Source organism: Petaurus breviceps, unplaced genomic scaffold (assembly GCF_028583685.1).
Source record: "Petaurus breviceps papuanus isolate PSGF00001 unplaced genomic scaffold, PetGlider_PUasm1.0 184, whole genome shotgun sequence".
NCBI lineage: Eukaryota > Metazoa > Chordata > Mammalia > Diprotodontia > Petauridae > Petaurus > Petaurus breviceps.
Genome location: NW_027185793.1, coordinates 10,205,482 through 10,219,761, shown reverse-complemented (window position 1 = coordinate 10,219,761; position 14,280 = coordinate 10,205,482). Strand labels below are relative to the sequence as shown.

Below are 14,280 nucleotides of genomic sequence, written 5' to 3'. Positions count from 1 at the left end.
TGAACTCAAAATAAAAGGATAGGAAAAGGCTATGTTACCTCTCATGGTTATTCATGTGAAATTTGGAATTCAAAGCTCTGTTACTTTTTCTTATGTGGAGCACAATGAACCATCAAGCACAGGGGGAAAGGAGTACTTTCCCTGTGTCTCTTCTGTTTCATTTTGTACCATACTTACAAAAACCTAGTATTTTGTCAATGTGTGCATAGTCTATGCACTGATCTTTGCCAATTGTATTTAAAAAAGTAATCAACTTGTGGCCAACTTGTGATGGGCCACACTCAAGCTGGTCCTCTGATGATAGGCAGTCTGTTGCCAGCTCTGTACTATGTTTGACAATGTTTTGTTAAAAATAATTTGTCAGGGTGGCAGCTGAATGGCGCAGTGAATAGAGCACCAGCCCTGGAATCAGGAGGACCTGAGTTCAAATCCAACCTCAGACACTTAACACAAAACTAGCCATGTGACCTTAGGCAAGTCACTTAACCCCAATTGCTCTACCTTCCCCCCTCCAAAAAGCAAAAAAACAAAAAAACAATTTTATCCACACATCTTCCACCTAAATTTTTACCACACTAGATAATTTTATAGGAACTCATGTATCTGAATAGACTTATCGTTTCCATGACTGATACTTTATCATTAATATTCCATGCCTGGAGCCATTTATCTTCTAGGAGTGGTTCAACTACACAAATATTTATTGAGAACCTACTACACAAAAGTTATACCAGGATGTGAGGGAACAAACATTTCCTGCCCTCAAGTTACTTACTTCCTGTTTGAAAAAGGATGTATTTTAATATCACAATTCTTTTAGTCTTGTGTTTTGCTTATATAATTGTCTTGTTATTTTTATTTCCACCCACGGCAATTAGATCCAAACAGCAGTACCAAGTTGTAGTAATTCATGTTCACCAGGGTGAGAAACAATAGTTCCTTGTTTTGAATCATCTTAAATGCTGGTCAGGATAAAGATAGTCATTAAGCTAAACAAAGCAGGAAGGGCACATTCCATTCCAGATTTTTGTGTAAACTCAAGATTCTGAATGGGGAATTCCTTGCTATTGGGAGGCATGCATTTTTCTACTGTGTGAAGGGTCTGCCTATTCTTTTTCTAAAACTCTTCTATCTCAGAGGGGGAAATAATGTTTCAATGATGAGAGGGCAAGCCAAAGGTTCTGCCATGCCGATTCTGTGACTAAATGTAGAGTCAGGTTTCTTCTTGTACAGGTTATTCCCTGAGAGCTAGTCAGGGACTTGCAGTTCTTGGCTCAGTAGACTAGAACATTACTTAACAGACTTCTCATGTAAAATACTTACTGACTCTTTTAGCAAAAATTGACAACCTTTTCATCAAAACATAGCTGCCTTAGTTTTTTAAGTAGGAGCACAAGGATTGTGGGTGGGAGAGTAAGTCTTCCACAGGAAAGATTAGGTATCACTACAGATGTGTCTGTCACCTGAAGAAAAATTTGGAGATTGCCAAGAAATCTGAGACGGTTCTGAATCTGTTCTAGGCCAAGGTAAGGGTCATTTTAAAGAGCCTTTTCCTCCTCTAATATATCTGTCTAATGCTATGATCATGAAGCCTATTTTCTCATTTCATCCTTCTCTTTCACTGTTATCTAATTGCTATGCAAAATCTTCCTCGTACCATATCAGCCCAAGGGAATGAGAAAGGACTCAACTATTCTTCAGCGATGTTTGGGTTGATAGAAAATTTAAGTTAGATTTGTTTGGACAATCCAGACAGACTCTCAAAAGGAGAGGTCTCCTACTGAATCATCCTAGTATAGTTTCAGCAACTATGGTAGATAAACATGTATAAATCTGAATTAAGTGAAATGTGAAATATATAGCTTGTGCTTAGTAGGAGATTATTAGATTTCAGATTCTCAGAGAATATGTGCTATCTTTTTTTAAATCATGAACTTGTGACATTTTGTGTTATATATACTGTCTGGCTGGCCAAGTAAAGATAATGGTAACTCAGTAAAAATCCCTGATGAGTGCTTTGGATATAATTTTTGGACAAATTTTATAAAAATAACATTTAAACTTTTCTATGGTAATAGTTTACTGAAATTCTAGCTGCTGGCTTTTTAGATAAACAACAGAAATCCTCTTATAGGGTCAAATTTTATCTAGAATTATTCACAAAATATTTTCTCTAAAATAAGAAAGAATTTACACGAATGTAATGGCAGTTAGACTACTTGTAATAGGAAGAAGGTAGCTTGCTAGGTTCAAACATCAACATTTGGCTAATTTTAGATTCTCTGCATGAAACTTGGAATTTTGCATTTGCTATACCTTAAAGAAAGACTAGGAAATAAACAGTGGATATAAGAGGAAGATCACCTTGTTATTGCTTCCCTTAACTTTAATACCTTCTTTGTGTAGGAAAATATAATGGAAAGAAATAGGAGAGCCCTATAGGCAGCACAGCAGATAAAGTGTTGGGCCTGGACTTAGGAAGATCTGAGTTCAAATTTGGCCTCAGACGCATGCTAGCTGTGTTCCCCTGGACAAGTCACTCAACCTTGTTTGCCTCAGTTTCCTCATCTGTAAAATGAGCTGGAGAAGGAAATGGCAAAGCACTCCAGTATCTTTGCCAGGAAAATCCCAAATGGAGTCATAAAGACTTGGACGTGCAGGGGCGGCTAGGTGGCTTAGCGAGTAAGAGCACCAGCTCCAGTGTCGGGATGACCTAGAGATCGAATCCTGGGCTCAGATACTCAGCACCTGTTTGATTGGTATTATTATTGTCAATGTTTTATTGTTTTTTATTTTTTTAATTTTTTAAAAATTTGTTTACTTTTAGTTTACAAGATTCAATTCCACAATTCCTTGAGTTTCACATTTTGTCCCCCTCCCTTCCCTCCCCCCCATGGCGGCATAAAGTCAAGTATAGGATCTGTAAATACTTTCACATTATACATTAGTCCGGTTATAAAGATGGATTGTATCAGATGGAATGAAAAATGGTAAAGAGGACATAAAACCAAACAAGAAAAGGAAAAATATCAGATATTTTGCATCCATCTGGATATAAACTCAGTTCTTTCTAGTTCTTTCTCTGGATACACACATTTCTCTCCATCATGAGTCTTTTTGGGATTGACTTATATCACTACATTGCTGAGAAGAGTCCAGTCTATCAAAGCTGGTCATCACACATACGTTGTATCTGTAATTGTGTACAAATTTCTCCTGGTTCTACTCTTCTCACTCAGGATCAGTTCGTATAAGCTTCTCCAGGTAAATATGAAGTCCATCTGCTCCTCGTTTCTTATAGCACAATAGTATTCCATAACATGAATATACCACAACTTGTTCAGCCATTCCCCAATTGACGGGCACCTCCTTAGTTTCCAATTCTTTGCCACACTGTTTTATTGTTGAGAAAATTTAGCCTCAGACAGGTTGTGACTCTAGATTTGAAATCAGGGCTTCAAGCACATTGTGCACTGTGCTTCTGCTGTCTCTTAGGTATAGTAATCTGACAATGAAATTCCATGACAATTTTAAAATGTTCAGAAGAGAAGACAAAATAGGGGAAAGTTGCCTCATTATTTTTAAAGATAATAATATTATTTCTTAAGTCATTTGTACCATTCACTAAATATGAAATATCAAAATTCATAATAATAGATAAAACTGGCATAAACACTAATTTTTGTCTTTCGGTCAAAAGATGTCATAATGGTATTTGGGAAGGAACTATGAATTTTGAGAGCATAGGAACTGGTTTTCAATTGTGTCTCAGATAATATCTGTGTGACCTTTGTTGAAAAAGTCAGATAACCCATCCATGGCTTAGTTTTCACTCTGTTACAATAAGGATGTTGGATCATATGATATCTAAGGTCCCTTCCAACTCTAAATCTTATGTATATATATGCATATACACATATGTGTGTATACACATGTACATATATGTATGTGTATATATTAATGTGTGTATTATATATGTAAATATATGTATTATATGTGTATATATGTATGTGTATATATAGGCCATAACCCTCCACGGGGACTATGAAAGATTATGATCTGTATTGATGGAGAGAGTACTCATCTTTGTGAAAGGATGGATCATTCAAAGTAACAAAGTCAAAGTAGGTAAAAAAAAATATTGTTCAATATGTAAAATAGACCCTGTAGTTGAAAACTGCTTTAAGAAGTGAAATCATATTAATCCAAACTAATTTTTCCTCTTCTAGAAGTGGTATGTTACAAGCCTGCATGGCCGTTGAATACTGTTATTTATGATAGTACTAAGTGCACAGTAGGAAAACCAATCTCTCTACAAATATTTCTATAATATTCTTGAAAAAATTAAAAAGAAGCCATCAAGTGTGAAAAAATGCACTTAAACAAAACTGAATGTATCTATGAGCCTAGTCAAATGCATTAACAACAGTAAATATTAGTGTACTGTTTCTTCATGTGATCAGGGTTGTATCCTGGTCAAAATAGGCTCTGAAAATTGTACAACTCTCAGTTTTATAAATAACATTTTTTGTTCATGTTAGTGAGAATTTTTATGTTGAGTTTCCTCATTCTCAAAATTTCTGTAACATATGTAGATAATACTTCTTTAAAAATTACTGTCATTTGTCTAAGTTGGTTTAACACTGCTTTGATTCTGTTGTCATTTTCCTTAATTATCATGTCACAAATGAAGCTAAAACTGATTGTTTCTATGATGTTAGCCATATGTTTGTAGACATGCTCACCAGTAGTTTCTTTATTCTTTATTTCGTCAACCTCTGAGGTATATAATGACAGAAAAGATTAGTTGCTTCCTACCTAAGGGAGCAGCATAGAGTGACAGAATCTCCAGGAGGAAGACTCTGACTGGCCTTAACAGCTGAGATCAAAGCTTTAATCCATTAACTTCTTGTCAGGCTCACATTCAAGAGCTATGGAATAAGTTTATATAAAATGTTACTTTCCTTTTCATTGAATTTTCTAAAAATGTAATACAGTTCCTAGGAAGAGAATAAAATATTTTAATGAAAGTGTAGCTGACATGGCTTTCATGGAGTTTTGAAGACCAGACTGGGCTGTCAAAGAATTGCTTACTGTAAGTATGCAATATTTTTAATTTTATGAAAAATGGTTCTATTCATTTGCAAAAAAGAAACACTAAATTTGGAAGTCAGTAATCAATGGAGATATGGGAAGGGTATTGTTTTATTTCTATTTTAAAAACTATTGTATAAACTCATATTGGGTCTGTCTGGTAAGCACTCAGTATGAAGAATTCAAACCTTATATTTTTTCCTTTTAAGTTGAACCAGAACCTACATTTTTCTTGTGAGGCTTCATTGTGTTTTGCTTGATGGCCTGACAGATGTTGTTGACTATATAGTAAAAATTCCATTACATAAGTAGGAAACATTTTTCCACTCAAGCTATTAAAAATAGAAAATAGCTTTAACACTATTGTAATGCCATGCACAGAAGCTTTCCAGAAGAACTGCTACTGTGAACAGCTTTTTTTTAAGGTTCTGATTACTCAATATAGTAATCACTGTATTCCATAACAAAAGCAAAACATCCATGGAAAATCAAGGTACAGCATAATTCAAAATACAGCATTCACCATAATTCAACTTATCACAGAAAATCACAATATAATATTCACAACATAGTCTCAAAGTAAAACAGTCACTCTTAAGTTAATTCAATCAGTCACTTATCAGTAGTATCAAAGTACACAGTCAAAGTCTTCCACTCTTGGGGCAAAATCTTGATTAACTCAATTAGTCACTTATCAGTAGTCTCAAAGTCTTCCACTCTTGGGGCAAAGTCTTGATTAACTCAATCAGTCACTAATCAGTAACAATAGTCAAAGTACAATCAGTCACTTATTCAGTAAAGTCTTATTAAGTATCATACACAAAATCCTCCATCCCTTAGGTCACTAGTAAACTATAATTCTATAATTACTTAGTACCCAAGGAGAGGTCTTTTCTTCATCTTGACTTGGGGCCTGTTCTCAGATTCCCTGGATCCCCTTCCATGGTCCCCAATTCTACCTAGGTTCAATGGCCGACAGCTCCCAATTCCTTAACCAGCTCTCTGGGGAGGTCCTGCTCCACACTGGCTTCACAGGGTTTGGTCCATGTCAGCTCCTTCACCATTTCTGCTCCAAGGAATTCAAGGCTCAACCAAGCTGCAAACAAAGTCTCAGTATCCCAGCCATGCTTCAGTCACCTGGGCTCTGGGCTCTGAGCTCCTGGCTCCAGGCCCTGGGCTCCTGTTCAGAAGAAGCTCCACCACCAGTTTTCAGGACTCAGTTCTCCATTCTTCTGTAGATGTTCTGCCACCAGATCTTGGTCTCAAGGAAATTCTGACTGTGCCTCTCTGGGGCTTCTCTTATATACACAGTCTTACCTACTTCACTTCCTTCAGCCAATTTCCTATTATGTCAGTAACAAGGGGCAGGAGTTCATACCTTCTGTTCGCCCAATCAGAGGCTTGATCAGTTACTAAGTGTTAAGTACCTGCTACTTTTGCCAACACAAAGGGATCTTCAAATTCAAAATTACTTTACCATTACAACTATTATAAATGTGCTTTCAAGTTTTGTGAAATTTAATTCCATTTACCTTAAGCTCAAGTATTTATGGACTGTTTCTCAATAGCCAAAAAGAAATGGTCTTTCTTTTACAATACATGTCCATTTAACTTTTATATTTTCATGTTTATCCCCTGAGGTATTTTTCACCAAGGGGCTCAATTATTAAACAGCAAATAATTTTTTTTTAAATTATGTTCTTTTAAGAAGGTAATATCACTAGGAACATTTAAAGTTTCCTTAGATACTAAATTTCCATTGAGTTATTATATTAAAACCAGTTCTAAGGGGCGGCCGGGTAGTACAGTAAGAGTACTGGCCCCAGAGTCGGGATGACCTGGGATCAAATCCAGGCTCAGACACTTAGCACCCACCCAGAAACACCTGGCTGTGTAACCTTGAGCAAGTTACTTAACCCCAATTATTTAGGGGTGGCCAGTTGGAGCAGTGAATAAGAGCACTGGCCCCAGAGTCAGGATGACCTGGGATCAAATCTGGGCTCTGCTACTTAGCACCACACCCAGAAATAACTGGCCATGTAACCTTGAGCGAGTTACTTAACCCTAATTGCTTTAAAAAACAAACAAACAATAACAAAAAAACCAGTTCTAGTCTGTATAAAAACTTTTGAAGAGATGGGATAGTGTTGGTGAGTCATTTTTCCTATAAGACAATTAGCAGTCTCTAGAAACTCCATGCTTATGACCCTAACATGAAAAAGGCTTTACTAAGTACAATACACAGTAAACTGTTCCTGGTAGTGAGTAATAGCAAGAGCAACACAGAAGGAAAGACAGGTATTACTTTTTCTTTTTTATTACCAGTATCTTCTTTCATTATTAATTTCATTATTAGCCTTTATAGGATCAGAGGATAGAATATTTTATATTTTGGCCAGAGGTTAAATATAAATAGGTTTTTGGATAAATTCTGAGAATACCCAAAGGAAGCACCAATGTTTGTTGACTACATATACAAATGCTGAATAAAAGGAAGAGAGGGTTGTTTTTGTTGACATATATTTACTATAGATTGATCTCTCACAGGTTCTACTCTGTATGTCTAGCTGCTTACAGCTATAAGAGAACATCATTTTTCTTTTCCCTCAGATCAGTGTGTCATAAAGAGAATTCATTGCCTTTCCAGTAATAGCCACTCCTCCTTCCCAAATTTCCTTTTTCATAAGGAATGAAATTCCTTCTCTTATCTCTTTGCCTCTGCACAAGCACCCCCATGGCTGGAACATACTCCTTTCTCACCTTTCCTTCTAGTTTTTCCACACATCTACCCAGGTAGAATGTTTTGTATTGACTTCTCTGTGCCTGTTGTTGTCCCTTTGTGGGATATGAGCTCTCAGATGACAAAGACTGCCTTCATGCTTGAGCATTTAATAAATGACTGTTGAATGAATTAATACAGTGCCAGTCTCATAGTCCCTCAGACTTCACAGCATTGGAACTAACTTTAATTGCATATCCTCCTTTACCTCCTCTCTTTTTGTCCTAACATCTAATCAGTTGCCAAATCTCCATATTTGTTTTTATAGGTTTTTTATTCTTCTGTATTTTCATCAATGTTTGTCTAAAACCTTGGCCCCCCCTCTCTTTCACTGGGGAAAGGGACTCCCAGTGAAAGGAAGGAAACCCTCCTTACTAATGCAGATCCTCCACTCTTCTGTGATTTCTAGTTGGTTGGGACACTGACAGGTCAAGAGATTTACATAGGGCTTCCCAACCAGTATGTTCATAGTGAAACTTGAGTGCAGGTCTTCCTGACTTTGAATCAGGCTCTTTATCCACTATACTGACTATCTCTAAATCATTTTGATGGTCTATGGCTGGTCTGTCTCTGCTGAGAATCATCCTTCATATTCTCTTCAGAGCCATCATCTTAAAATACTTCTGTTTTTTTCTTTGAGCAAGAACCTACAAATTCTTATCATCTGCAGAAGAAAGTAGATATTCTTCAGCCTGGAATCCAAGTTCTTCTATAATCTGGTTTCACGTAATTTCTCACTTTTTGTCCCTCCTTACATCCTGCTTCTGTTTCCTGCCTGTTCCCTGATCATTCTCATATCTATGTCTTTTCATGGATGTAGCTCTCCCTGTTTAGGGTTCCCTTATTCCACCTCTCTTAAAATCCTAACTTCTACAGTTTCATTAAAATCCTAGCTAGACGTCTGCTTCTTCTGTGAAGGCTTCCTACATTCACTCTACTCCAAAATGATCTTTCCTTTCCTTTGAATACCAGCAGTACTCATGCATATGGTCTTTAACATCATGGTGTTAGACATGCTTATAAGGTAAACAACTTTAGGGTTTTTTTTCTCTATTTTTAGTATTCTTTACCTAACTAGACTATTAGAATCTCAAAAATAGGGATTTATTGTCTTCTTTTATATTTCCCCAATGCCCAGTAACTGATTAGGTGGATGCAAAAAAGGTTTCATTCATTACTGGTTGAGTGGAATGAAATACAATTTGTTAAATGCAAAGTAGCAGACTCCTGTCATGTGCAGTTTAGAGATGTTATTGCCTATGTTTGAGCTGCTCCTGACTGAGACAAAGTTCCTGTATTCTGCTTAGTGCATTGGGGGCGGGAGGGGGACAATTATCTGGCATATTTTTCTTTAAAATTCTAATATCTATGAGTTGAACTAAAATGGTGAGGATTGAATTCTTTTTTTTTTTTTTAAGCAATCGGGGTTAAGTAACTTGCTCAAGGTTACACGGCCAGTTATTTCTGGGTGTGGTGCTAAGTATTTGAGCCCAGATTTGATCCCCAGGTCATCCCGACACTGGAGCCAGTGCTCTTACTCACTGAGCCACCTGGCCTCCCCCGATTGAATTCTTTTTAATGGGAAGTTATTATTAATGACATTTAGCTTGTGAGGTCCATATCTCTTGTTCTAAGGCAGCAGATATTTCACAGTATTTACTATGGATATGACATTAGATGAGCGTATTTTAGTGATGAATCAGAAATAAAGTGTAGGGCTAGCTAAATATGCCATACAAGATTCAGTATCCAGTTGGTTAAGTTAAATAGAAAACAAATCAATTGTCATTCACCTTTGAAAACAAGTATACAGAGAATTAACTTTGTTTTTTTAGAAAGAGAATATTGAAAAAAAAAAGAATTCATATACAAAAGGAAGAGAGGTCAGGGCCTACACAACACTTTATCAGAAAATGTTATTGTAAGTGCCCAAACTTCGAACATTTTGTCTTTTCCTCAGTTCAATCTCTTTGAATTTTTATTCCCTGCCAAGCTTGACATAAAATAACAGTGAAAAAGAGAAAGATCTGGCTCTTGATTAATTTTCCATAGCAGAAAGACAGAAAACAAGTAGCTTGCAAGTAAAATCTTTAAAAAATCAGTACATGCACTTATTTCTGGCCAAGAGAATGTACCAACTTCTTTAATTGTGGACTATCTTTATCTGTCATGAAGCAAAACATATTTTAAAACATTGCAAATTATATCTGTATATCTTGGGGGTTTCTTTTAAGCTACTACTTTGGTTGCAGAAAACTTTACCCAGGAATGATAGAAAGAAATAAGGATATAGAAGTCAACATTTCTTTTTTATTTCCCTTTTTTCTCCCTTTCTTTTTTCTTACTCTGCTTACTTTTTGTTACCGTTTTCTTTTTCTCTCCTTCCTTTTTTCTTGTTGTCCCATTTAGTTTTTTTTTTAATTTCCTTTCCCTCTCATATATTTAATATTAAGGTTTCTTCTAAACAATTTTTTCTTTGGTTGAGTTGAATTTTATACTTTTTTAAAAATATCATTTAGGGTATTGATTTAGAAAGTGATTTACTTATTTAACACCTCTCAAAGTTGTGAGATGGATACAAAACAAAGTAGATTACAAAGCTATCTTGTAATGTTTTGGGGACAGAGCATCTAATTTCATAGAATCATGGATGTTAAAATCATCATCCTACCTTTGGGGAGGCAAGCTATTATCATTACAGTGTGGATTTGTGTTTATTTTAGTGCAATGGAAATATTTTTCACCTTGATATTGATCTCCTATAGTTTGAAGTATTGTTTTTTGAGGGCATGAAGGGTGAATGAAATTTACCATGATTTTAGTTCTTATAACTTGTTTAATACTCTCAGCCTCAGACTATCTTGAATCTTCATTAGTACCACAAGCAGAGGGCTTATAAATCAGGTGTCCCTTCTAACCCCATATGAATGCTTTCCAAGTCTCAGAAGATTCAAAAGAATAAACCTTGAGAGAAAATCGAGTGGTCCTCTGAGCTTAGCTGGATGTGGCTTATGGAGGTGTTTGGGGTTTGCATAGTCACCACTGTGTTACCTGTTTTGCTCCAATTAAGACTTACAATGAGTATGTTTACAATTTAGGAAAGAATGAACTTTCAGAAAGATAGGCCAGCATATGGGCCAGTAAACTGTTCTAACGCAAGTGAAAAAAAATCACTGAGGCTATGCCTTTGAAAAAATGTAGATTGAAATAAATGAATGTGAGTGTTCTTTCAATAAAGTACCTCCTTGTGAAGGACTGTGAGCTCTTGATACTGAATATGTTTACCTAGTGTAAGTCATCTACAGGGGCCTAAACTAGCTTATGAACTCAATCACCTCTTCTCTGTTGAATAATATTATGGCAGCATTATAATTAAGGAAGAGTTATCTACATAACGAAAGAGCATAAGATGTCTCGCTGAAAAATCCATATGATCCCCCATTGTAAGAATAGCAATTTCAGTTAAAATTTGTAACCTATAATTATTCCTCTTTGCCATGCATCCTCTCAGTTGATTTGTTTCTCTTTTATATGGCTGTTTAGTTTATTTGTTCTTCATTCTTAGGTGCTCATAAAATATCATTTTAATGTACTGTAAAAACATCTAACAGGAAAATTTATCAGGATTTTTTTTCCTGAAGGACTTCATGCTTAATTTCCAAAGGGGATTTCATTCCTAGTCTCTCTTTTCCCCACCCCTTCCCCTCCAATGCAGAATTTAGGAAAGGAAAAACCAAACTAACTGTAAGTTATAGCAAGGATTCAAGAAGAAGTGCAGAGTTCAGGAAACACCTGCTTGAAGACTAGTTGAAAATTGGAAATATAATTAAGCCACCAGGTACCTTCTAAGACAACAAAGGAGATTGGGGACCAGTTGGATCTTAGAGACCACTGAGACTGGTGTAAATGAATGCCAATTTGTTTATATCCCCTGAGGGAAGGGGGTGAAAAAACAAACACAGTTTGATGTCTAAATGAAGTAATCTCTAGAAAGAAAAGGGAGATTATATTTGTCAAACTGTACCAAAAAAAATCAAAAGATAATATGGCTTTGTTCATAGTATTACATAAAGAGGATTAAAGACAGGAAACAAGCTGCTTAAATACTGTAAGCTAATTAGCTCTATGAATTGTTTTTGGGAGGTTCATGAGATATGAAACATTGGCATCAGGGTATGAAATACACTCTGCCTCAGTGTTCCTTTCAATTTATTTTTCTGTTAGCATCATATGTATATAAAAAGTGCAACTAAAACAAACAAACCAAAAAAAAAACACCCCCAAACCCAGGAGGTTATAGAGGGAGACCAAAGCCTATCAGAAGGTTGAAGCTAACATTTAGTCATCTGAAGCCTGGTGTGAGAGGACCCTTCTCTAATGCTTTTGTATAAATGCTAGCCCCCTTTTCTGCCATCACAGGCTACATTGCACAAATGATGTCATGACAGGGCCCAGAAGAATCCCTGTTGCTGCTCGAAGGCACTTTGGCAGCTCCAGTCCAAGTTAAGCACAAGTGAGCTGACACATTGCTAATTAGCCTGTGTCAGGCCATTCTAAGGCTGTGATGGAGGCACATATGGAAGAGGGAGAGAGCATGTTATTTGACAGAGTAGACATTTTATTCCTTTTTGAAAAATTTATTTAGCTTCATTCTGTTGTTCTGTTGCTAAAACATCAGTGCCCTCTAATCTTTCCACTATGATTAGAATGCCCTTCCTCCTCATTTTTGCCTCATAGTCTTTCTCCATTAAGACATACAGTCCAGGTTCTCACGTCTTTGTGGAGTCTTTCCACGTTTCCTCCAAATGCTAGCCCTCTCCCTTCCAATCTACCTTGTATAAGAGGAACTATGATTTTCTTCTAATATTTTTTATATCTTTTGCTGTTATCTACACATAGATGTAAACACAGTGTTATTCATTTACCTGAAGAATTTTAGTAATCTAGTTTTCATTCATTATTAAATTTCATTTATTATTTTGGATATTTTATATTTTATGAAATTTTTCATATTTATTTTATTATGGATACTTACCAGCTATTTCCAGGACTGAAAATTCTTTTTTTGAAAAATGCAATGCTTTGGAAGTTTTGCTTCTTCTTTCTTTGTGAAATATGTTGATAATCAACTCTTAATTATTTTCTCTTTGAATACTCAAGTGTGCCTGTGATGTCATCGGTGTGGAATGTCCAACCCAAAGGCCTTTCCATCATGTGCTTCTCTTGTCTCTTTCTCCCTCTACGTTCACCACTGGGAACTCACTTTGTTTGTTGTTCGTTTTTAATTTCACAATGATACCAGAGGAGAACCTAAGCTGTTCTCTAGACTTGGCCGTTTTCTCTCCTTATCAGACATTTCTCCAATGGGCTTTTGTTATTTCTGTTCTTTTCAAAGTTTTTCATTGGTTATGTATTGCATACTGACCATGTACACCATTCATCTTTCCATGAATATCCAAGTGATTCTCATTTTTATTTCTTCAGAGTCTGTAGTGTGTGACTTACAGCCATACAACACTAATAGGAACATTTATTTCAGCGATAATATTGGAGTAATTCTAGGAGCTTGGCTAGGCAATGTCTGGTCTCCTCTTCCTGCTATTAAATAGCATATTATTATGGGCCCAACTAATTGTTTATTCATGTTGATGTGCTAATTGAGTTCTATAGCTTGACCATCTAATTGCATTAGATGCCTAGGTGGAGTGGTGGAGTGCTGAGCCTGGAGTCAGGAGGAACTGAGTTCAAGTGTGGTCTCAAAACATTTACTCTCTGTGTGATGCTGAATAGGTACTTAGCCTCTGTTTGCCTCAGTTTCCTCATTTGTAAAATAGAGATAATGCATGCTAACACATATTTTCCAGAATTATTATGAAGATTAAATGAGATAATAATTACAAAACTCTGAGCACAGTTCTAGGCACAGAGTATATTCTAAATAAATGTTGGCTATCATTATTTTTATTATTCTTATCTTCTCATTATTTTCTCATCTTAAGATGTGATAATAATATGTCTCACAGGGCTATTCTGAGGATCAGATGAATTAATATATAAAGTGCTGTGCAAATTTGAAAGTGCTATATAAATGTTAGCTGTTTGTATTATTTGCATAATAAATGTTAGTTATTATCTGGACAGTAGACCTACACCTATTTGTGGTTGTTTTTTTTTGTTTTTTTTTTTTGCCTTTTTGAGGGCATTTGGGGTTAAGTAACTTGCCCAAGGTTACACGGCTAGTTTTTTTGTGTGGGTGTTAAGTGTCTGAGGCCGGAACTGAACTTGGGTTGTCCTGACTCCGGGGCCAGCACTTTGTTCACTGTTACACCTAGCCGCCCCCATTTGGTTTTTTCTATGGAAACAAATTAGGTTAAATCACTTTGATTATGAAATTCATATAGGAAGCT

At 36.0% G+C, this 14,280-nt stretch overlaps 1 protein-coding gene across 4 annotated transcripts in view; it reads left to right on the top strand.

Annotated features, from left to right (window-relative positions):
- The window catches only part of EFNA5 (ephrin A5), a 352,273-nt gene that overhangs the window by 204,495 nt on the left and 133,498 nt on the right, over positions 1-14,280 (top strand). The window contains exon 1 of one of the 4 annotated variants that reach the window (XM_069088131.1): positions 1,438-1,526. The exons of the other annotated variants lie outside the window; for them this stretch is intronic. The gene's annotated coding sequence lies outside the window, so the exon portion shown is untranslated. Of the gene's footprint in view, positions 1-1,437; positions 1,527-14,280 lie in introns of those variants that run through there. 4 annotated transcript variants of the gene reach the window in all.